General features: G+C 46.0%; 1 long non-coding RNA gene across 1 annotated transcript in view; it reads left to right on the top strand.

Moving 5' to 3' along the window:
* LOC137528598 (uncharacterized) overlaps positions 1-22,930 on the top strand; it is a 101,843-nt gene that overhangs the window by 17,499 nt on the left and 61,414 nt on the right. Inside the window, exon 2 of the long non-coding RNA XR_011023433.1 lies at positions 6,986-7,084. This is a non-coding gene — a long non-coding RNA (uncharacterized lncRNA). The remainder of the gene's footprint in view (positions 1-6,985; positions 7,085-22,930) is intronic.

Consider the following 22,930-nt stretch of genomic DNA (forward strand, 5'->3'; position numbering starts at 1 on the left):
GGGGACAGGAGCTCAATATAACAGGAAAAGGGGTACACACAGGGAGGACAGGAGCTCAATATAACAGGAAAAGGGGTACACACAGGGAGGACAGGAGCTCAATATAACAGGAAAAGGGGTACACACAGGGAGGACCGGAGCTCAATATAACAGGAAAAGGGGTACACACAGGGGGACAGGAGCTCAATATAAGAGGAAAAGGGGTACACACAGGGAGGACAGGAGCTCAATATAACAGGAAAAGGGGTACACACAGGGAGGACAGGAGCTCAATATAACAGGAAAGGGGGTACACACAGGGGGACAGGAGCTCAATATAACAGGAAAAGGGGTACACACATGGAAGACAGGAGCTCAATATAACAGGAAAAGGGGGTACACACAGGGAGGACAGGAGCTCAATATAACAGGAAAGGGGGTACACACAGGGAGGACAGGAGCTCAATATAACAGGAAAAGAGGTACACACAGAGAGGACAAGAGCTCAATATAACAGGAAAATGTGTACACACAGGGGTGACAGGAGCTCAATATAACAGGAAAAGAGGTACACACAGAGAGGACAAGAGCTCAATATAACAGGAAAATGGGTACACACAGGGGTGACAGGAGCTCAATATAACAGGAAAAGAGGTACACACAGGGGGACAGGAGTTCAGTATAACCAGGGCCGGATTTATGGCAAGGCCTCATAAGCCATGGCCTAGGGCACCAGAAATTTAGGGGCGGCTCAGTGAGGTACAGTAAAGCTGTTCCATGCAGCCATCCCTATCTACAAGGACAGCTTTAACCTTTGAACTCTCTGTCCTGTACTTGTGTCGTCCCTACAAGACCTGTAAGCTCTATCCTGCAGGTACACATCAGCCTAACTCTCATGGTGACACAATGGGTCCATCATTAATGAGATGGCAAACATAACGGTTCTTAAGGAAAATATAACTTATAATTTATATGCGTATTACTGAAATAGTTATTGTCTGTGACATCCAATCATGTAAGTAGAATTCTCATTGGGGCACACAGAGATCACAACCATACAGACGGTATAATTGGCCTTGGGCGGTAAAAAGTACAAATCCGGCCCTGAGTATAACAAGAAAAGGGGTACACACAGGGAGGACAGGAGCTCAATATAACAGGAAAAGGGGTACACACAGGGGGACAGGAGCTCAATATAACAGGAAAAGGGGTACACACAGGGAGGACAGGAGCTCAATATAACAGGAAAAGGGGTACACACAGGGGGACAGGAGCTCAATATAACAGGAAAAGGGGTACACACATGGAAGACAGGAGCTCAATATAACAGGAAAAGGGGGTACACACAGGGAGGACAGGAGCTCAATATAACAGGAAAAGATGTACACACAGGGGGACAGGAGCTCAATATAACAGGAAAAGGGGTACACACAGGGAGGACAGGAGCTCAATATAACAGGAAAAGGGGGTACACACAGGGGGACAGGAGCTCAATATAACAGGAAAAGATGTACACACAGGGGGACAGGAGCTCAATATAACAGGAAAAGAGGTACACACAGGGGGACAGGAGCTCAATATAACAGGAAAAGGGGTACACACAGGGGGTCAGGAGCTCAATATAACAGGAAAAGGGGGTACACACAGGAGGACAGGAGCTCAATATAACAGGAAAAGGGGTACACACAGGGGGACAGGAGCTCAATATAACAGGAAAAGAGGTACACACAGGGGGACAGGAGCTCAATATAACAGGAAAAGGGGTACACACAGGGAGGACAGGAGCTCAATATAACAGGAAGAGGGGTACACACAGGGGGACAGGAGCTCAATATAACAGGAAAAGGGGTACACACAGGGAGGACAGGAGCTCAATATAACAGGAAAAGGGGTACACACAGGGAGGACAGGAGCTCAATATAACAGGAAAAGGGGTACACACAGGGAGGACAGGAGCTCAATATAACAGGAAAAGGGGTACACACAGGGAGGACAGGAGCTCAATATAACAGGAAAAGGGGTACACACAGGGGGACAGGAGCTCAATATAACAGGAAAAGAGGTACACACAGGGGGACAGGAGCTCAATATAACAGGAAAAGGGGTACACACAGGGGGACAGGAGCATAATATAACAGGAAAAGGGGTACACACAGGGGTGACAGGAGCTCAATATAACAGGAAAAGGGGTACACACAGGGGGACAGGAGCTCAATATAACAGGAAAAGGGGTACACACATGGGGACAGTAGCTCAATATAACAGGAAAAGGGGTACACACATGGGGACAGTAGCTCAATATAACAGGAAAAGGGGTACACACAGGGGGACAGGAGCTCAATATAACAGGAAAAGGGGTACACACAGGGGGACAGGAGCTCAATATAACAGGAAAAGGGGTACACACATGGGGACAGTAGCTCAATATAACAGGAAAAGGGGTACACACAGGGGGACAGGAGCTCAATATAACAGGAAAAGGGGTACACACAGGGGGACAGGAGTTCAGTATAACAAGAAAAGGGGTACACACAGGGGTGACAGGAGCTCAATATAACAGGAAAAGGGGTACACACAGGGGGACAGGAGCTCAATATAACAGGAAAAGGGGTACACACATGGGGACAGTAGCTCAATATAACAGGAAAAGGGGTACACACAGGGAGACGGGAGCTCATAACAGGAAAAGGGGTACACACAGGGGGACAGGAGCTAAATAGAACAGAAAATGGGGTACACACAGGGAGGACAGGAGTTCAGTATAACAAGAAAAGGGGTACACACAGGGGGACAGGAGCTCAATATAACAGGAAAAGGGGTACACACATGGGGACAGGAGTTCAGTATAACAAGAAAAGGGGTACACACAGGGGTGACAGGAGCTCAATATAACAGGAAAAGGGGTACACACAGGGGGACAGGAGCTCAATATAACAGGAAAAGGGGTACACACAGGGGTGACAGGAGCTCAATATAACAGGAAAAGGGGTACACACAGGGAGGACAGGAGCTCAATATAACAGGAAAAGGGGTACACACATGGGGACAGTAGCTCAATATAACAGGAAAAGGGGTACACACAGGGAGACGGGAGCTCATTATAACAGGAAAAGGGGTACACACAGGGGGACAGGAGCTAAATAGAACAAAAAATGGGGTACACACAGGGGGACAGGAGTTCAGTATAACAAGAAAAGGGGTACACACAGGGGGACAGGAGATCAATATAACAGGAAAAGGGGTATACACATGGGGACAGGAAGAGCTCAATGTAACAGGAAAAGGGGTACACACAGGGAGGACAGCAGCTCAATATAACATAGTAAATTCTTAGAAGGTGGAAAGTAATTTTTATAAACGAGGAACTCACAAACTTGGGTTTCCAGAAAGCAACCAGCTTCAGCCCAGGTGGGGACCTCTTGGTGCCTTGTATTGTCACTCTCTCTAAAAAAAAAACAAACCTTGAGACTGGAGGGTCTCATCCCTCCGAAGGATGGTAACAGGTTAGTACAAGGAGTTGAAGGTGCTCAAAATTTTGAAAACTATTAAAAACTATTTTAACCCTCCTGGCGGTTTATTCAAAATCCGCCAGGGGGCAGCAAAGTCTTTTTTTAACTTTTTTTTTCATGTAGCATCCCCCCAGCCCCTTCAAAGAACGGGATCTCCTGGAGGGCTTCCCCCGTCGCCATGGCGACGGGCGGCATGACATCACCGATGTCATCGACGTCGTGACGTCATTGGGAGTTCCGATCTACCCCTCAGCGCTGCCTGGCACTGATTGGCCAGGCAGCGCACGGGGTCTGGGGGGGGGCCTCACGGCGCGGGGAGCGCCGCGTAATCGGCACAGAGCGGCGGCGATCAGAGGGCACACGCACTAGCTGTGTGCTGCAAAAAAAAAATTATCAAAATCGGTCCAGCAGGGCCTGAGAAATCCCCCTGCGCGGCATAGTCCGTGCTCAGCTCGGGCTTACCGCCAGGGAGGTTAAGCAAGACTGGGTCTAAATAAAAATAAAAAAACAGATTTTTTTTTAAAATTATTTTACAAATTTGGCCATCTCCAAAGGAAGCAGGAAACTTTAGCGCACAGCGGTAAAATAGCCAAGGTTTGCTAATACAAATACAAATACAAATTTGGGTACACATTAATTATGGTTTTGTAAAATGAAAAAACTTTATAATTTTTGAAATTCAACATTTTGAAAATAATAACATTACAGTTTGACGGTTTTGATGTTTCGTATTTACAAATTATTCATTTTTAACAAAATTATCATTTTGAAATGTATTGTTTTGAACATGAGGTTAGGAAGGGGGATTTTAGGGTTAGGCATCAACAAAGGGGTTTTAAGGTTAGGTGTCAAGAAGGGATTTTATGGTTAACCTTCTTGCCGGTTATCCCGAGCTCAGCTCGGGGTAACCTGCACAGAAGGATTTCTCCGGCCCCGCTGGCCCGATTTTCAAAATTTTTTTTTTACTGCACGCAGCTAGCACTTTGCTAGCTGCGTACATTTTCCGCTCGCCGCTACGTGCTGCCTCCCCCCTCCAGACCCCTTGCGCAGCCTGGCCAATCAGTGCCAGGCAGCGCTGAGGGGTGGATTGGGATTCCCTCGGACGTCCATGACGTCCGTGACGTCATCCCGCCCGGTCGCCATGGTGACCGGGGAAGCCCAGCAGGAAATCCTGTTCTGAACGGCATTTCCTGCTTACTCTGATCGCTGAAGGCGATCGGAGTGGGTAGGGGGATGCCGCTTGTCAGCGGCTATCATGTAGCAAGCCCTCGGCTCGCTACATGATTTAAATTTATTTATTTTTTTAAAAAAGTGCTGTGCTGCCCCCTTGCCGCCAGAATTGGAACGGCAAGGGGGTTAATGGACGGGAAGAAGGGTTTTCGGGTTAGGCATCAGGAAGGGGGGGGTTTAGGGTTAGGTCAGGTGTCAGGAAGGGGCATTTTAGGGTAAGGCATCAGGAAGTGGGGATATTAGAGGTAGGCATCAGGCAGGGGGTTTTAGGCTTAGGCATCAGTAAGGGGGTTTTAGGGTTAAAGGGTGGGAAGGGTGGTTTTCAAGTTAGGCATCAGGAAGGTGGGTTTTAGGTTTAGTTGACAGGATAGGGCTCTGTGTGAGAGTAGGGCTAGGTTAGGTTAAGCTATAGTAACATTTTGGTATATATACCAATATTTTATTACGACAATTTACGCTATTTAAACTTAAAAAAATAACAGCAGATTAATCAGCAGATTGTTAATGATCATTTTAATTTTATCATTCGATTTAATTTTGTTGATAACTAAAACAGGCGCCCATTTTTCCTCGCACCCTTATTTCATGCACGCCCTCCATGTCCTTGTACCCGCCTCTAATGACAAATGATTTCAGTCAAATTGTAAAAAATGAGTTTACTTGTGTCTGTATATATATTTTTGGTAAAATTCTCATCTAAAAAATAGAAAACTATTGCATAAATCACGACAACAATGGCCACGTTCACAAATCGCTAGTCCGTGAATTTCCTGGAGTAAGTATTAGCGTGACAGTAGCAGTCTATTCCGTACAGTACAGACAGAGGGATAAACGTCCAATAAACCCATCTCTATTAGTAGATGTGGATCCACCAGCTGATAATACAATCGCCTTTTGCAGAGCAGATTATGCCGGATACAATGACAGAGAGCAGATTATGTGATAGAATCCCTCAATGCATTATATACTATCTCAGATCTTCCACATGCTTCAGCTAAGCCGGTTTACCTTGACGCAGCGATTCTCGGCGGCTCAATCGCCGGAGCTCTTCCCATCGACTCCTGAGGGTTTCTTACCATAAACTCTAATCACACACTTTCCAAAACTCCTCGACTCGTAACTAATCATCTTTATTTGATAACGGCACAAAGAGCAGCCGAAATGCAGCGGTGATGTACAGCAACCAATCGGCACTGCCGAGCGGATACTAAAGCCTGAATTCTAGATGGGACTGTAGATCAGAACTATAAGTCTTCCTTTTACACAGTTGGTGAAGACAGACTATAAAAAAGTTTTCGGAAATGGATGTGAGCTATCAGTACAGCGAGAGATGGGAGTCTCACTCCAAACCTGAAGTGAAAATAAACGTATAATATAATGAATTGTATGTGTAGCACAGCTAAGAAATATAACGTTAGCAGCAAAGAAAATAGTCTCATGTTGTTTTCCAGTACAGGAAACAAAACTTCAGTTATCTATGCAAAAGAGCTTCTCTGAGATATTCAACCCAACTTGGGTCAAATACAGTCTTGTTTTCTGAACACCTAAAAGGGAACCAGAGACGAAGCACCCTTGTGTATTTTACCATATATATCAGTAAGAACATTAGAGAAAACACCTACCCTGCTCTCTGTTTCATCCTCACTGCTAAAAGTGTCTGTTATCAGCTGTGATAAGAATCCCGGACTGAGCATTCAGTCTGGCTTTGCAGGGAATAATTATAGCTGAGTCATTATAGCAGAGCCACAAGGGGGCAGGCTTGGGCTTGACAAGACACCAGAGAAGACAGACTCAGCTATAATCATTCTGTAGCAAAGCTAGACTGAGTGCTCAGTCGGGGATTCTTATCAGAGGTGATAACAGTCAGATTAAACAGAGAACAATGAAACAAAGAGCAGATTAGGTGTTTACTGTCATGTTCCCACTGATTTATAAGGTAAAATACAAGAGGATGCTTCATCTCTGGTTCTCTTTAAACAGCCAGGAAACAGTAGGAGACCGCTTGAGATAAGATTTTACTGCAGGAAAGTTCAAAGGGTCATTCGCTCTGCTCTGTTTTATAGTTTAAAATACAGTGCGTGGTTTGTAAATTGTAAATATGACAGAATGATATATTACTGAAAATAAAAATAAGAGACTCCTCTCTTTGCTACTATTGTTCTATTCATTATCCATACTACACATACAATTAATTATATCATAAGGGTTTTTTTCTACAGGTTTGCTTTTACTCTAGTTCTGAATCACTTTATTTTTTCTCCTATTAGATTTGCTGCAGTAGACCAATCATAGGGACTGCAATAGAGGCTGCCCTTACAGGGGATCACTTTCATGGAGGGATAGGTGAGAAAAGGAACCCCTAAAATGTAAGTCTAAAAACAAACCTTTTGAATAAGCACTCTTACCTTAGATCAGGGGTCTCAAACTCGCGGCCCGCGGGCCATTTGCGGCCCTCAATACAATATTTTGTGGCCCTCGCCGGCAAAAGCTTACTTATAGTTCGCTTCAGTGCTCCCAAGTAATCCGCCGCATCCCCACCAATAAACGAGGACTGCAGAGCCCTCAAATCGCCCGGGGGGCAATCCGCTGGCATTTCCTGGAAGGGGCAGAGCTTTCAGCTTCAGCTCTGCCCCTCCTGACGTCAATCGCCGCACGGATCGCCGCCTCTCCCCGCCCCTCTCTGTGAAGGAAGAGTGAAAGGGGCGGGCAAAGATTGACGTCAGGAGGGGCAGAGCTGAAGCTGAAAGCTCTGCCCCTTCCAGGAAATGCCGGTGGATTGCCCCTTGGGCAATTTGGGGGCTCTGCAGCCCTTGTGTTGCGGTGGGGACACGGCGGATTACTTGTAATGGGAGCACTGAAGCGAACTATAAAGTAAAATAGGCAAAATAGTTCGCTTCAGTGTGAATTTGTTTTTGAAATTAAAATCAATGCAAGGGGTGGGGGATGGGGGGCGGGGGGGGGGATCGGGAGCTGCTGATTGTGAAATCCCATATGCGGCCCAGCCTCATCCTGACTTTGCCTCCTGCGGCCCCCCAGGTAAATTGAGTTTGAGACCCCTGCCTTAGATGAAGAATGAGGAAGTTTAAAATGACATTTATTGGACATAAAAAAAAATTAGAATTAAATTAAATTAGAAAATTAAATTAGAATAACTAATCAATTAAGAAAAGCTAAACACATTTTTACAGAATGTTGCTCAAAACTAGTGTTGGGCGAACATCTAGATGTTCGGGTTCGGGCCGAACATGGTCGCGATGTTCGGGTGTTCGAGCCGAACTCCGAACATAATGGAAGTCAATGGGGACACGAACTTTCCTGCTTTGTAAAGCCTCCTTACATGCTACATACCCCAAATATACAGGGTATGTGCACCTTGGGAGTGGGTACAAGAGGGAAAATTTTTTTAGCAAAAAGAGCTTATCGTTTTTGAGAAAATCGATTTTAAAGTTTCAAAGCGAAAACTGTCTTTTAAATGCGGGAAATGTCTGTTTTCTTTGCACAGGTAACATGCTTTTTGTCGGCATGCAGTCATAAATGTAATACATATAAGACGTTCCAGGAAAAGGGACCGGTAACGCTAACCCAGCAGCAGCACACGTGATGGAACAAGAGGAGGGTGGCGCAGGAGGAGAAGGCCACGCTTTGAGACACAACAACCCAGGCCTTGCATGAGGACAAGAAGCGTGCGGATAGCAATTTGCATTTTGTCGCCATGCAGTCATAAATGTAATACAGATGAGAGGTTCAATAAACAATAAACAGTAATTGGTGTTGTCCAGAATGCGCACAATGCGTGGGTCGCGTTCAATGCAGTCCTAGGCCGAAGAGGTCATAGCCTAGGGTCACAAAAACCTGTTTATTTGGGCAATTTCAATGGTGGCGAGTCTGACGTACATAAATCGCAGCAATGGCCGTTAGCAACATCTGAATCTCACGAAATGTCTCATGCAGGTAGAAGACATATTGTTAGACTTGGGCTCCAAAGATGGGGTCCCTACATCTCTGCAAACCAGAGTTACAGGGGTCCAAATTTGGTAAAATCCCCCATAGGCTTTCATTGCCTCCCTATTTCACTTTCCAAAATCTCACATCTTTTCAAAGGGCAATTGCTCAGCAGTACCAAATTTTCTAGCATTGTAGGGACTCTTAGGGGGATCATGACTGGTGAGTTTTGCCACTGCTGAGCCATTGCCCTTTGAAATGGTGTGAGATTTTGGAACGGTAAAGAAAACAGACATTTCCCGCATTTAAAAGACAGTTTTCGCTTTGAAACTTTAAAATCGATTTTCTCAAAAACTATAAGCTCTTTTTGCTAAATTTTTTCCCCTCTTGTACCCACTCCCAAGGTGCACATACCCTGTATATTTGGGGTATGTAGCATGTAAGGAGGCTTTACAAAGCACGAAAGTTCGGGTCCCCATTGACTTCCATTATGTTCGGAGTTCGGCTCGAACACCCGAACATCGCGACCATGTTCGGCCCGAACCCGAACAGCTAGATGTTCGCCCAACACTACACGTGACCTGTTCGGCCAATCACAGCGCTAGCCGAACGTTCGGGGAACGTTCGGCCATGCGCTCTTAGTTCGGCCATATGGCCGAACAGTTTGGTCGAACACCATCAGATGTTCGGCCGAACTCGAACATCACCCGAACAGGGTGATGTTCTGCAGAACCCGAACAGTGGCGAACACTGTTCGCCCAACACTACTCAAAACTATATAGTTATAGTTGTTCAGAAGTAGAACTATATACACCCTTGAAAAAAATTCTTAAAAGTCAGGGGTCGTCTTATACACCAGGTGTCATTGATACCGGGTGATACGCCCTATCCTGTTACCGCCTCTCAGATCTCGCTGCTGAGGACTGTAGTGAAGCGGTGCAGGCACACATGTGTGAGATCCTATCCTGTCACCGCCTCTCAGATCTCGCTGCTGAGGACTGTAGTGAAGCGGCGCAGGCGCACATGTGTGAGATCCTATCCTGTTACCGCCTCTCAGATCTCGCTGCTGAGGACTGTAGTGAAGCGGTGCAGGCACACATGTGTGAGATCCTATCCTGTCACCGCCTCTCAGATCTCGCTGCTGAGGACTGTAGTGAAGCGGCGCAGGCGCACATGTGTGAGATCCTATCCTGTTACCGCCTCTCAGATCTCGCTGCTGAGGACTGTAGTGAAGCGGCGCAGGCGCACATGTGTGAGATCCTATCCTGTTACCGCCTCTCAGATCTCACTGCTGAGGACAGTAGTGAAGCAGCGCAGGCGCACATGTGTGAGATCCGATCCTGTTACCGCCTCTCAGATCTCGCTGCTCAGGACTGTAGTGAAGCGGTGCAGGCGCACATGTGCGAGATCCTATCCTGTTACCGCCTCTCAGATCTCGCTGCTGAGGACTGTAGTGAAGCGGCGCAGGCGCACATGTGCGAGATCCGATCCTGTTACCGCCTCTCAGATCTCGCTGCTGAGGACTGTAGTGAAGCGGTGCAGGTGCACATGTGCGAGATCCTATCCTGTTACCGCCTCTCTGATCTCGCTGCTGAGGACTGTAGTGAAGCGGCGCAGGCGCACATGTGCGAGATCCTATCCTGTTACCGCCTCTCTGATCTCGCTGCTGAGGACTGTAGTGAAGCGGCGCAGGCGCACATGTGTGAGATCCTATCCTGTTACCGCCTCTCAGATCTCGCTGCTGAGGACTGTAGTCAAGTGGCGCAGGCGCACATGTGTGAGATCCTATCCTGTTACCGCCTCTCAGATCTCGTTGCTGAGGACTGTAGTGAAGCGGCGCAGGCGTACATGTGCGAGATCCTATCCTGTTACCTCCTCTCAGATTTCGCTGCTGAGGACTGTAGTGAAGCGGCGCAGGCGCACATGTGTGAGATTCTATCCCGTTACCGCCTCTCAGATCTCGCTGCTGAGGACTGTAGTGAAGCGGCGCAGGCGCACATGTGTGAGATTCTATCCTTTTACCTCCTCTCAGATCTCGCTGCTGAGGACTGTAGTGAAGCGGCGCAGGCGCACATGTGTGAGATCCTATCCCGTTACCGCCTCTCAGATCTCACTGCTGAGGACTGTAGTGGAGTGGCGCAGGCGCACATGTGTGAGATCCTATCCTGTTACCGCCTCTCAGATCTCGCTGCTGAGGACTGTAGTGAAGTGGCGCAGGCGCACATGTGCGAGATCCTATCCTGTTACCACCTCTCAGATCTCGCTGCTGAGGACTGTAGTGAAGCGGCGCAGGCGCACATGTGCGAGATCCTATCCTGTTACCGCCTCTCAGATCTCGCTGCTGAGGACTGTAGTGAAGCGGGGCAGGCGCACATGTGTGAGATCCTATCCTGTTACCGCCTCTCAGATCTCGCTGCTGAGGACTGTAGTGAAGCGGTGCAGGCGCACATGTGTGAGATCCTATCCTGTTACCACCTCTCAGATCTGGCTGCTGAGGACTGTAGTGAAGCGGTGCAGGCGCACATGTGTGAGATCCTATCCTGTTACCACCTCTCAGATCTGGCTGCTGAGGACTGTAGTGAAGCGGCGCAGGTGCACATGTGTGTGATCCTATCCTGTTACCACCTCTCAGATCTCGCTGCTGAGGACTGTAGTGAAGCGGTGCAGGCACACATGTGTGAGATCCTATCCTGTTACCACCTCTCAGATCTCGCTGCTGAGGACTGTAGTGAAGCGGTGCAGGCGCACATGTGTGAGATCCTATCCTGTTACCACCTCTCAGATCTCGCTGCTGAGGACTGTAGTGAAGCGGCGCAGGTGCACATGTGTGAGATCCTATCCTGTTACCTCCTCTCAGATCTCGCTACTGAGGACTGTAGTGAAGCGGTGCAGGTGCACATGTGTGAGATCCTATCCTGTTACCGCCTCTCAGATCTCGCTGCTGAGGACTGTAGTGAAGCGGCGCAGGCGCACATGTGCGAGATCCTATCCTGTTACCGCCTCTCTGATCTCGCTGCTGAGGACTGTAGTGAAGCGGCGCAGGCGCACATGTGTGAGATCCTATCCTGTTACCGCCTCTCAGATCTCGCTGCTGAGGACTGTAGTCAAGTGGCGCAGGCGCACATGTGTGAGATCCTATCCTGTTACCGCCTCTCAGATCTCGTTGCTGAGGACTGTAGTGAAGCGGCGCAGGCGTACATGTGCGAGATCCTATCCTGTTACCTCCTCTCAGATTTCGCTGCTGAGGACTGTAGTGAAGCGGCGCAGGCGCACATGTGTGAGATTCTATCCCGTTACCGCCTCTCAGATCTCGCTGCTGAGGACTGTAGTGAAGCGGCGCAGGCGCACATGTGTGAGATTCTATCCTTTTACCTCCTCTCAGATCTCGCTGCTGAGGACTGTAGTGAAGCGGCGCAGGCGCACATGTGTGAGATCCTATCCCGTTACCGCCTCTCAGATCTCACTGCTGAGGACTGTAGTGGAGTGGCGCAGGCGCACATGTGTGAGATCCTATCCTGTTACCGCCTCTCAGATCTCGCTGCTGAGGACTGTAGTGAAGTGGCGCAGGCGCACATGTGCGAGATCCTATCCTGTTACCACCTCTCAGATCTCGCTGCTGAGGACTGTAGTGAAGCGGCGCAGGCGCACATGTGCGAGATCCTATCCTGTTACCGCCTCTCAGATCTCGCTGCTGAGGACTGTAGTGAAGCGGGGCAGGCGCACATGTGTGAGATCCTATCCTGTTACCGCCTCTCAGATCTCGCTGCTGAGGACTGTAGTGAAGCGGTGCAGGCGCACATGTGTGAGATCCTATCCTGTTACCACCTCTCAGATCTGGCTGCTGAGGACTGTAGTGAAGCGGTGCAGGCGCACATGTGTGAGATCCTATCCTGTTACCACCTCTCAGATCTGGCTGCTGAGGACTGTAGTGAAGCGGCGCAGGTGCACATGTGTGTGATCCTATCCTGTTACCACCTCTCAGATCTCGCTGCTGAGGACTGTAGTGAAGCGGTGCAGGCACACATGTGTGAGATCCTATCCTGTTACCACCTCTCAGATCTCGCTGCTGAGGACTGTAGTGAAGCGGTGCAGGCGCACATGTGTGAGATCCTATCCTGTTACCACCTCTCAGATCTCGCTGCTGAGGACTGTAGTGAAGCGGCGCAGGTGCACATGTGTGAGATCCTATCCTGTTACCTCCTCTCAGATCTCGCTACTGAGGACTGTAGTGAAGCGGTGCAGGTGCACATGTGTGAGATCCTATCCTGTTACCGCCTCTCAGATCTCGCTGCTGAGGACTGTAGTGAAGCGGTGCAGGTGCACATGTGCGAGATCTGAGATGCAGAGAGGGAGGGAAATAGGATACAAGGGCGGGGCCAGAAGGATGAAAGAGGCATGTGTTATGGGCATAGCGCGATCTATTCTTCCTTACCACTCTGATAAACAAGTAGACAGGGAGAGATGTGACCATTCCACTTAGGTAGAGTGACCAGACGTCCCGGATTGCCCGGGACACGTCCCGGATTCGGGGTCCGCTGTCCCAGGCAGCATGAGGTCCCGGGAAACGTCCCGCTTTTAGCAGCGGGACGTCCCGGCCTCGGGACTCTGGCCACTCTCTCCTCAATGAACTGGCAGCGGCGTCTATAGACGCCGTGCCAGTTCATTGCCTGCAGCCCTGCTCCAGCCTCCTCTTCCGGTGTCTGTTTCCGACACCGGCAGGCGAGCAGGGCTACGGCAAGATGGCTGCCGAAGCCCTGTACTGGAGACCTATTTGTGTCTCCAGTACAGGGCTTCGGGCGCCATCTTGCCGTAGCCCTGCTCTGCCAGGCTGTCAGCGCGGGAGACTGCAGGAGAAGTAAGACGGTCCCAGGAGCAGCGCGCCAGAGGCCGGACACTTCTGCCAGGTGAGTAAATGCTTTCTTTTCCAGGTGAAATGTTTGCCCGCATTGTTTCTTTTCTGGTGAAATGTTTGCCCGCATTGTTTCTTTTCTAGCGAAATGTTTGCCCGCATTGCGTTTTTCTGGGGAAATGTTTGCCTGCATTGCGTTTCTTTTCTGGTGAAATGTTTGCCCGCATTGCGTTTCTTTTCCGGCGAAATGTTTGCCCGCAGTGCGTTTCTTTTCCGGCGAAATGTTTGCCCGCATTGCGTTTCTTTTCTGGTGAAATGTTTGCCCGCATTGTTTCTTTTCTGGTGAAATGTTTGCCCGCATTGCGTTTCTTTTCTAGTGAAATGTTTGCCCGCATTGTTTCTTTTCTAGCGAAATGTTTGCCCGCAGTGCGTTTCTTTTCTAGCGAAATGTTTGCCCGCTGTGCGTTTCTTTTCTGGTGAAATGTTTGCCCGCATTGTTTCTTTTCTGGTGAAATGTTTGCCCGCATTGTTTCTTTTCTAGTGAAATGTTTGCCCGCAGTGCGTTTCTTTTCTAGCGAAATGTTTGCCCGCATTGTTTCTTTTCTGGTGAAATGTTTGCCCGCAGTGCGTTTCTTTTCTAGTGAAATGTTTGCCCGCAGTGCGTTTCTTTTCTAGCGAAATGTTTGCCCGCATTGTTTCTTTTCTGGTGAAATGTTTGCCCGCAGTGCGTTTCTTTTCTGGTGAAATGTTTGCCCGCTGTGCGTTTCTTTTCTGGTGAAATGTTTGCCCGCATTGTTTCTTTTCTAGCGAAATGTTTGCCCGCAGTGCGTTTCTTTTCTGGTGAAATGTTTGCCCGCATTGTTTCTTTTCTAGCGAAATGTTTGCCCGCAGTGCGTTTCTTTTCTAGTGAAATGTTTGCCCGCAGTGCGTTTCTTTTCTGGTGAAATGTTTGCCCGCATTGTTTCTTTTCTGGTGAAATGTTTGCCTGCAGTGCGTTTCTTTTCTGGTGAAATGTTTGCCCGCAGTGCGTTTCTTTTCTGGTGAAATGTTTGCCCGCATTGTTTCTTTTCTAGCGAAATGTTTGCCCGCAGTGCGTTTCTTTTCTGGTGAAATGTTTGCCCGCATTGTTTCTTTTCTAGCGAAATGTTTGCCCGCAGTGCGTTTCTTGCCTGGTGAAATGTTTGCCCGCAGTGCGTTTCTTTTCTGGTGAAATGTTTGCCCGCATTGTTTCTTTTCTGGTGAAATGTTTACCCTCATTGTTTCTTTTCTAGCGAAATGTTTACCCTCATTGTTTCTTTTCTAGCGAAATGTTTGCCCGCAGTGCGTTTCTTTTCTGGTGAAATGTTTGCCCGCATTGCGTTTATTTTGTACTGACATGTTTGCCCGCATTGCATTTATTTTATACTGACATGTTGCCCACATTGCATTTATTTTATACTGACATGTTGCCTATTGCGTTTATTTTCTGGTGTCCGGGGTAACTGTTACTGCATTTATTATTTAATGGTCATAGATGGCTATGTTTGCTGCTTTGTGGTTACGGTATACTATTAGCATCACACAGTTTCTGCACACTCATGATGCAAAGTCTCGTTTGTCCACATCATGGCGTAAACACTGCTTTCTTATGCCTCGCTGTAACATCATTACGTTAGCTCCGCCCATACAATGTCATGGCCACGCCCATTTTTTGCCCGCCCCCCCCAGTCTTCGCTGCTGCGCGCTCCTCAGTCCTCCCCACTTTTCGCCGTGGCGCGCTGCGTGCGCCGTCCCCCCCCATCCCAGGTTGGATCCACAAAAATCTGGTCACTCTAACTTAGGGAGAGTTGACAAATCCAACCAGTCATTCTCCTATATACTGATATATACTGGGTACCACATACAGTACAGCAGCAGTATCTGATCATACATAGCACCAGTATATGAATTTTTTTTTAATTTTTATTTGGTGTGCATTGGAAGAGGGGTAGTCTTATACGGCAAGCATATCCCAAACCCTATATTTTAACTGGAAGAGTTGGGGGGTTGTCTTATACGACCAGTCGTCTTATACGCCAGAATATACGGTAGTTCTGCTCTAGGAGATCGCTGTGGGTCAGCACTGCTGCTAGAGGTACAGGCCTCACCCCTTCTTTCACACTACTGTATCTTGCACATCTCAATCCCTACATTTTTTTCTTATTATTCTGACCACATACATCCAGATTTCAAGGCAGTCTTCATGAGAAATTGCTTCCAACACGATCAGAAATGATACATTCGGAAAAACAATAAAATAGTTGTTTGAGTGTTTCGATCTGTGTTATTGATGTAATTAGATGTACACATTTTGGCTGCCCTGTTTGCATCAACAGGCATAATTGATTGATCGCTTTCAACTTGGCAGTTCTGCGTTGTAGAGATGCAATCGTTTCATTGAATGGAAAGTACCGGTGATCGATCTGCGCAGAGATGCATATGGCCAGGCTTAATCTTACTGTAGTTTAAAGATCACGAAGAGAGGAGGAAACAGAGAGTCAATGGAATGTACATTACAGAGAAAAGTGCAGCTAAAGGGAAAAAAACCCTTATGATATAATGAATTTTATGTGGAGTACGGATAATTAATACAACAATCGTAGCAAAGAAATAAGCCTCATTTTTATTTTAAATTACATAGCCTTTTTTTTTTTTATAACATTGCATAATCCTGTCATATATGCAATTTTACAAACTACACTCTGTATTTTAAATTATGAAACAGAGCAGAGCTAATGACCTTTTGAGCTTCCCTGCAGTAAAACCTTATCTGAACCGTTTTTTCGCGGTTCCTTTGATGTAGAAGTGCTTCAGAAAACAGCACTGTAGTGACCCAAGTTATGTCAAAGAGCTCAGAGAAACTATTTTGCATATATAAGTTGTTTCTTAACTCTCCCAGTACTGGAAACAATATGAGACTCTTCTCTTTGCTACGAATGTTCTGTACTATACAAACAAATCATGATCTCAGAAGTTTATTTTTACTTCAGATTTCCTTTAACCACTTGAGGACTGCAGTGTCAAACCCCCCTAAAGACCAGCAAGCCTTGGTCTACAGAGGCGCCAGAGTAGAATACAAACTTTTAAAAACCGTCTAAAAGAGGGGGATGTTCAGGTGGACTTACCTGAAAATATAAAACTCAATTGAGTCACAATATATCAATACAAATATTTTATTTAACTCCACTTAGTGCAACGCGTTTCGCAGGTGTGGTCCCGCTTCATCAGGCAAACAGGAGTATAACTCAACGGGTCTAAATGCAGAAATGAGCGCCTCTCGGCCGATCGCAGCGCTGTACAAGTAAGTAGACGGCGATCTCGCCGTCTAACAGTCTCCGAGCGGCGAGCGGCGATTGCCGCTCGGAGACTGAAGAGGGGGCGGAGCTCCACCACTCGAGCATGAGAGGCGTGCGCAGCATGCGCGCGATCTCATGCAAATTAGAGCCCCAGGACTTGACACCACTTGGCGTTAGGCGGTCCTGGGGCTGCTGCCGCGACCACGCCCATTGGCGTGGGGCGGTCGTTAAGAAGTTAAGTTTATAGTGTACCAGAGACTGTAGTTCCTTAAAGTGTACCAGAGACGAAGCCCCCTCATGTATCCTACCATAAATATCAGTGGGAACATTAGAAAAAACACTTACCCTGTTCTCTGCTTCATCCTTCACTGCTCAGCCTGCTTGTTATCAGCCCTGATAAAATCCCCGATTGAGCATTCAGTCCGGCTTTCCTCAGGAATCATTATAGCTGAGTCATTATAGCAGAGCCAGAAGGGGGCAGGTTTGGGCTTGAAAAGACATCAGAGAAGACAGACTATAATGATTCCTGAGCAAAGCTAGACTGAATGCTCAGTGGGGGATTTTATCAGGGCTGGTAACAAGCAGGCTGAGCAGTGAAGGATGAAACAGAGAGCAGAGTAGGTATTTTCTCTAATGTTCCCACTGATATATATGGTAAAATACATGATGGTGCTTCGTCTCTGGTTCACTTAAAAGGAACTACAGTCTGTTCATTCTGAGTTTGTATCTCATCAGCAGCTCAGCTGTAGTATTTTTCTGTAGACAAGAGGGCTATTTACTCCTAGACACCCATTACCAGAGAAAACCGATACATAAAAAGTCCACACTCAAATTGTTGTACTGAAAATAACACTGGAAAAAGCCATTATGACTTGAGTGGTGTTAATCCATTAGCCACTTCAACTGCTTTCTACCTCAGTTGGCAGAACTCGTTGTGCTGTAATTATCTTAGAATGCTTTGATCTCGTCTTGCTATCACACAGTAGTGAAACGGAAAACAGAAGTCCTCTATTATTCTCTCACACTGCCCCCTAGTGACGAGTGACCATAAAGACACATTACAGCAGTACTAATTACAAGCTAGGAAATCTAACAAAGAAGAAATAAAAAGTTGATCAAATAAATTGGCCTGGAGCAGGCCTTTAAAAGCCTCTAAATAAATTGGCTGCTAAAGGTTTAAATGCAAGACCACCTACCTGCCAGCCGTGACATCTACCACCTCTAGATACCGGTCCCCTTTCATCTGTGACCTTTTTGTGGTTCATAGCAGCATTCTGGTATTCTGTTCACACTCTGTAGAACGTTACAGAGAGAGAGATCAGTTACAAGTATGTAGTCCAGCATACAAATAATCGAAGATCTGTAAATGCAAAAGACTCGAGAATATTCACTCTTCAATCATATTATTGCAGAAGGTAGAAGAACAGCGTTGGCCCTGCAGTGTCTAAAGGAAGATATGGGTAGACATCCAAAGCCGTACATCTTGTGCATATAAAATGGTGGATAAAATGGGTGCACATACCAGGAGTGATGAGATGAACGATGGTGGTTTGTGCTGGGCACAAAGTTGCCTGACGGCCGTTTCGCGCTTACTGGCGCGAAACTGGCCGAATCTGGCTTTTAAGATTGCATCAGACTGTCATTGCTGCGGTTAAGAATCTACACTCTGCTTTGTTTAGCTAAAAAGGATACAGAACTAATTTGAACTTTCCTGCATTAAAACTTCATTAGAATCCTTATCACAGTGTTTCGGCTTCTATTCACGGTTCAGGAAACCGGAGTGAATTTGACCAGCTGTCAAGTGTTTTTTTTTTACACTTGCTGTACTGGAAAATAGAAAGGGACTTCTGATAATTCCGTAGCAGGGATATGCGTGTATGTTTATCTCATCATGTCAAGCAACTGCAGGGATCTTAGATTCCTGGATTTTAGCAACTCTTTAAAATTATTCTTTCCAATGGGTGCATTGCTTGTATACCATCAGTAATATAGCACTGGTCATCTTGCTCTGTGTTACGCTTGGTGGTATATCCTCCACGGTCAGCACACAATGAGGACTCTGACGTGAGGGAGGTACACACGCTAGCACAAGGAACCAGGATATCCCCAGTTTAGTGGAGGAGAGGACTGACTCCAACAGGAGATATGGTGCACAGAGCAGGCGTAGATCTGAGCAGCCACAAACAATCCTTCCACTGTAGTGGCTCAGCGCAAGGTAGCGCTGAGCGCATAAACCAGAATTTAAAAGATCAGGACAGGTAACAGACTGATCGTTTGCTTAACTAGTCACTGCTTAAGTGACAGCAAACGTCCAAGACAAGACAGACTGGAATGAGGCAGCCAATGCGATTGCAGCGGTGGCGTGCCTCACAAGGACAGGACAGAATAGTCGGGAAATAGAGTCAAGAAGGCAGACGTAATCCACACAAATATACAATAGGTATGATTTCCTAGCGTATTACGATTACAGCTATCAATGAACTACAAACGACTAACTGACATATGTATATATCGGCGATAAACCGATATATGACATAAGCAAGAAACACTAAGAACTGGAGCAGGACTAGGAACAGGACTGAACTAGCTAAGCACGGGTGATCACGATACGCGCAACCTACCAAAACGTGCTGGAAACAAACTGACTGAACACAGAATATAAACAGTTCGATTACGTATATATCAGCGACACTGATGTATTAACGTAACACGAATACAAAGAAAAGAACAAACGTGCTAGTATGCGTATATATTGGCGATGAACCGATATATGACGTAAGACAAGCAAAGTAACAACTTCTGATAACAAGAGCAGAACTAGGAGGACTCGCTGACCCCTTCACAGGAGTCAGTGCAGTCCACACGGACTAGGAACGAGGTGGGGGCCGGACAGAGTGACAGACTGAATCTGAGACTATGATAGCCCATGGAGCACTGCAGGAAGCAGTCCTTTATACTGAGGTCATCCAATGGGAGCAGACATGCAGATTCCCACACAGGTGAATGGTAATTAATCACAGGCTGATAGCAGGAAAAGGCAGACAAGGATATACAGCCTGCAAGAAAGGGATTGCAGCTCCATTGCAACAGACAAAGGCCTCAATTCACTAAGCTTATCTCCTGTCTTTAATAACTCTTCTAGAGTTGTTACCATGGTGATAAGGCAAGTAGTATTCAGGAAACATTTTACCTCCGGCAAACCTAAAGTTAACTCTTCTGTCTTTAAGTTAACTCTCCAATCCTTAAATGAACTCCAGAGTTAAAGACAGGCTGTTTATTAACTGCGTGTGAAAATAACTACCGAGGAGGTAAATTAACTACAGAGGAGGTAAAATAACTACAGAGGAGGTAACTTAACTACAGGAGAGGTAACTTAACTACAGTCTGTTACAGAGGAGGTAAAATAACTACAGAGGAGGTAACTTAAGGAATGAAAGGATAAGATAAATCTCTTACTGTGTGGAGGTAAGTTTTCTCTTGCCTTATTATCTCCAGCATGATCTTACTGAATTGAGGCCAATGTTTGTTTTCACAAAAGCATATTAACCTGTCATTAACTTCAGAGTGACTGCAGATGGAATCAACACTCAGTGTAAGCGAGCAAATGCACACAAAGAAATAAAAAACTGCTTGTCTTCAGTAAAACTGCAGCCAGCAGTACATGCTGCAGAAGTGATCATAACACTCTGTCTCTTGACTGTAACTTATATAAAAAAAGAACAGCACCGCGGTTGCATAGTAAATAGCACTAATGTTGGCCTGATCGTTCAGACCAGATCACAATATAAATACAGAGTGTGAGCTCCTCTGAGGACAGTCAGTGACATGGCTATATGCTCTGTAATGTGCTGCAGGAGATGTCAGTGCTATATAAATACATAATAATAATATGGTAGGACATTACACTATGACTATGGTAGGATTAGATTGTGAGCTCCTCTGAGGACAGTCAGTGACATGACTATGTACTCTGTAATGTGCTGCAGGAGATGTCAGTGCTATATAAATACATAATAATAATAATATGGTAGGACATTACACTATGACTATGGTAGGATTAGAGTGTGAGCTCCCCTGAGGACAGTCAGTGACATGACTATGTACTCTGTAATGTGCTGCAGGAGATGTCAGTGCTATATAAATACATAATAATAATATGGTAGGACATTAGACTATGACTATGGTAGGATTAGAGTGTGAGCTCCTCTGAGGACAGTCAGTGACATGACTATGTACTCTGTAATGTGCTGCAGGAGATGTCAGTGCTATATAAATACATAATAATAATAATATGGTAGGACATTACACTATGACTAGGGTAGGATTAGAGTGTGAGCTCCCCTGAGGACAGTCAGTGACATGACTATGTACTCTGTAATGTGCTGCAGGAGATGTCAGTGCTATATAAATACATAATAATAATATGGTAGGACATTAGACTATGACTATGGTAGGATTAGAGTGTGAGCTCCTCTGAGGACAGTCAATGACATGACTATGTACTCTGTAATGTGCTGCAGAAGATGTCAGTGCTATATAAATATATAATAATAATATGGCAGGACATTACACTATGACTATGGTAGGATTAGAGTGTGAGATCCTCTGAGGACAGTCAGTGACATGACTATGTACTCTGTACAGTGCTGCAGGAGATGTCAGTGCTATATAAATACAGAATAATAATATGGTAGGACATTAGACTATGACTATGGTAGGATTAGAGTGTGAGCTCCTCTGAGGACAGTCAGTGACATGACTATGTACTCTGTAATGTGCTGCAGAAGATGTCAGTGCTATATAAATACATAATAATAATATGGTAGGACATTAGACTATGACTATGGTAGGATTAGATTGTGAGCTCCTCTGAGGACAGTCAGTGACATGGCTATGTACTCTGTACAGTGCTGCAGGAGATGTCAGTGCTATATAAATACAGAATAATAATATGGTAGGACATTAGACTATGACTATGGTAGGATTAGAGTGTGAGCTCCTCTGAGGACAGTCAGTGACATGACTATGTACTCTGTAATGTGCTGCAGAAGATGTCAGTGCTATATAAATACATAATAATAATATGGTAGGACATTAGACTATGACTATGGTAGGATTAGATTGTGAGCTCCTCTGAGGACAGTCAGTGACATGACTATGTACTCTGTAATGTGCTGCAGGAGATGTCATTGCTATATAAATACATACTAATAATATGGTAGGACATTAGGCTATGACTATGGTAGGATTAGAGTGTGAGCTCCTCTGAGGACAGTCGGTGACATGACTATATACTCTGTAATGTGCTGCAGAAGATGTCAGTGCTATATAAATACATAATAATAATATGGTAGGACATTAGACTATGGCTATGGTAGGATTAGAGTGTGAGCTCCTCTGAGGACAGTCAGTGACATGACTATGTACTCTGTAATGTGCTGCAGAAGATGTCAGTGCTATATAAATACATAATAATATGGCAGGACATTACACTATGACTATGGTAGGATTAGAGTGTGAGATCCTCTGAGGACAGTCAGTGACATGACTATGTACTCTGTACAGTGCTGCAGGAGATGTCAGTGCTATATAAATACATAATAATATGGCAGGACATTAGACTATGACTATGGTAGGATTAGAGTGTGAGCTCCTCTGAGGACAGTCAGTGATGTGACTATGTACGCTGTAATGTGCTGCAGGAGATGTCAGTGCTATATAAATACATAATAATAATATGGTAGGACATTAGACTATGACTATGGTAGGATTAGACTGTGAGCTCCTCTGAGGACAGTCAGTGACATGACTATGTACTCTGTACAGTGCTGCAGAAGATGTCAGTGCTATATAAATACATAATAATAATATGGTAGGATTAGAGTGTGAGCTCCTCTGAGGACAGTCAGTGACATGACTATGTACTCTGTAATGTGCTGCAGGAGATGTCAGTGCTATATAAATACATAATAATAATAATATGGTAGGACATTAGGCTATGGTAGGGATTCGATTGTGAGCTCCTCTGAGGACAGTCAGTGACATGGCTATGTACTCTGTAATGTGCTGCAGGATATGTCAGTGCTATATAAATACATAATAATATG

Source organism: Hyperolius riggenbachi, chromosome 8, assembly GCF_040937935.1.
Source record: "Hyperolius riggenbachi isolate aHypRig1 chromosome 8, aHypRig1.pri, whole genome shotgun sequence".
NCBI lineage: Eukaryota > Metazoa > Chordata > Amphibia > Anura > Hyperoliidae > Hyperolius > Hyperolius riggenbachi.